Genomic DNA, 3,259 nt, shown 5'->3' with positions numbered 1-3,259 from the left:
GTAGGTGGTTTGTTGTGACCCCTTTTAGGCTAATTTCATTGGTCCGCGTCGTCCGACGTCCGCGCAAATTGGCCTGTGATTCGCCAGCTTAACTGTCAATCAAGTAAATCGCTCCTCTTGTGCGTCCTTCAACTCTGCCCGTGTAGTACTAACACAAGGGTGTTCGTGTGGTTCGAAAGAGCCACCCCTACTGGTAAAAGGTCCAGTATTGCCCTAAACAGTGTCTTCTTTTAACTGCTATGCCATCATAAATTGAGAAAATAACCCATCAAAGAAGTCTTCCAATGAATTCAAACAATTATTTTTCATGAGTCCAACGTGCAGCTGCGCAAGAAAATACAATATGATGATAGTAAAGTCATATTTCACTATAAGTATAGCCCAACTTTTATTCTGAATCTTGTACCAAAAAATACCAGTAAAAAGGTTTGAAGCATCAAAAGCGGCCCACATTAAAGTTAATTTTATTACTAATTAGGTTGTTTTTGTTATCCTTAAACTTTTGATATGTACTTTTCAACAAAAGAGACTAGAAAAATCGTCAAGCTCTACATTATTAATATTATTATGTTTTTATAATTCAGAAGACAAAATTCTGACGGTAAGTCACTGGCTATTTTGTTATTTGCCCAACAAATGTCCATAGGCTATTTTTTTTAAACTTCAACTACTTTTTTTTTCTAATAATATGTAATGTAATAACTTTGTTTATTAAAAAAAAAAGTACTTTTTCATATTTCTATATTTTTCTTTATTCTATACATTTAGCAAACGTTTTTGGTACATTAAATCAGTGGTTATGATGACCACCCAAGCTAATCCAGCTAAAAAAAAATAGTGCTTGAAACTTCACTAAAATGCAGTATTTAATAATTAAATCAAAAACATAAAGCGACAAAAAACCTGGAAAAAAACCCACCCTTTTTCACTAAAAATGATATTGGAACAAAAACATGTTATAAAGTAATAACATGTTTGTTGACTTTTATAGCATGGTCTATAGATTACATTAAATTAATAGATCACTTAGGAATAGCTAAATTTTAAGTTTTGTACAATTATTAGCGTATGCCAAGTGTGACACTATCAGTTGAGATGCTGAATTAAATATGTGTACATTTTAAAATAAGCTGTCAAAAAACAGAGCTAAAAATAAGTTACTTTAACTATGTATTTCCCCTGACTGGTTTAAAAAAGTTATAACGTCAGGTTTAGTTCCTACAATGTTGACCTGTCCCACATATACACATTTGCATTGCTAACACACAGAAATACATAATAAAATAAATGTAGTGCTTACGAATGCAGAATGAAGCAAACTCAAGCTTGAATTTAGAGTTTTGTTCTCATCTTCCACTGCATTTATCTCTATGGAGATCCTGCAGGGTCTCCTAGTGGCAATAATCATAAAGTGCCCCCTTCTGATATTTTTAACACAAGGGGTCAGCAGAGACATTTAATAAAATGTATGATCTGCACTGTAATTTTTAAACTAGTCTATAATAATTATAAATTTACATTTTTAGAAATTGTGTAAAAACTATCATTTTTATTCATGAAATCCAATAATTTAAATAAGATGCAAAGAAACTGTTTATGTTTTGTTATACTCAAACTGAAGGATTAAAGAACATTTAGAAAATGCAAAGTGGATAATCTTGATTCACCTTGATTTCTGGATCTATTTTTTTATATATTACAATATTAATTAAACACATAGTATTAATATAATATGAATCACATAGCAATATCACTGTTGAATCTTGTGAAGTATCCTGAAGGATTCTGTTAAACCAATCTGACAGGCCTATTATGCTCTTTTGTTCAAAGAGGCACAATAGATCACCCTCAGATTTAAGCGCTCTGAAATATTCAACTGGGAAGATATTTTTTGCATTAATTAATAAATAATAGCCTGCTTCATCAGGCTGTTTCTCGTTTTAGTCCCATAGAAATATAGAGTGGGGATTTATCCAGATAGACATAGTTGTGCAATGTTGTGAAGATTCTAGGTTGGAAATAAACCCTAAAATCTGACTTACTGAGAAACAGATTGTAATTTTATTATTAATTACTATTATAATTATATACATTTTTCCTTTTATATTCTATTTTCTTCTCTATCTTTGGTACTTCTAAAAAAATTTAGTCAACTTCAGGTGGTTTTAAGTTTTTTTTTTATTGAGATATTAATTGCAGCATTACAGAAAATATTACAACATCTCTAGTTAGTTTTTTTTTTTTTTTTTGTAAAAAAAAAAAAGAATTCAACAAATAAAATAACACACAATAAAGCATAATTAGGACAGACCCAGAATACAATTTTCAAAAAACACAAAACACCTAACCCCTAAAACCCACCCCACTCCATGGGACTAAAGCTTATGCAGTACTGGTGTGTCCTTCACCATCTGGGTATTCAATACGCTTTCAAGATAGAGGAGAAGAGGAGACCAAACTTTGTCAAATTTTTTCAATTTCTTTGCCGTAAGAAATCTGATCCTTTCCAAATGTGCTAATTTAGTTAATACTTCCAGCCAAGATCTAAATGATGGGGATTCTGTTGATTTCCGAAACCTTTGCCATAATAAGGCTGTAGGACAACAGTTGTTTTTGGAAGTCCTCACTGTAAAAAATTTCCAGGTTTTCACAACAAGTTACTGTAATTTTTCACAGTAAATTACATTAGTATCCCTTCACAGTATTTAACTGAAAAATTCACAGTAATATGTTGTATTCATAATTTTATTGTGAAATTACGGCAGGTAGCATGATTACAGCAAATTACTGTGAAAAGGGCTATATCTTTTGCACGTTAGTTATAGAAATTCAAACCTTTTTTAAACTCAACGTAGAAATTAATACAAATGAACTTTTAACAGATAATAACAGAATGTTATAGCCCCCAAAACGATTTGGTTACCAACATCTTTTTGATTGTACTGCACCTTTATTTAATTTTATACAGTTAACATAGAATAGGAAATAGTATTTAATGAACATAACTGTGTGCTTAGCCAAAACATAATAAACTGGAATAAAAAGTAATTAATTAATGAAACCAAAGACTGTTAAACAGCCAACAATTATTTCAATGTCAGGGTAAATGTCTGCTTTAGACGGTTTCATGAGTATTGGGCACCTGTCATCGCCTGGAGGTCACTAATCTCAGAAATACATATATATATATATAAATTATTATTTTTTTATCTATATAAATAAACCACAGATTAGAGTTTTAAACAACTACATTCTAGCA

Source organism: Danio rerio, chromosome 11 (genome assembly GCF_049306965.1).
Source record: "Danio rerio strain Tuebingen ecotype United States chromosome 11, GRCz12tu, whole genome shotgun sequence".
Taxonomy (NCBI): domain Eukaryota; kingdom Metazoa; phylum Chordata; class Actinopteri; order Cypriniformes; family Danionidae; genus Danio; species Danio rerio.
Note: the sequence above shows the minus strand (reverse complement) of the source record.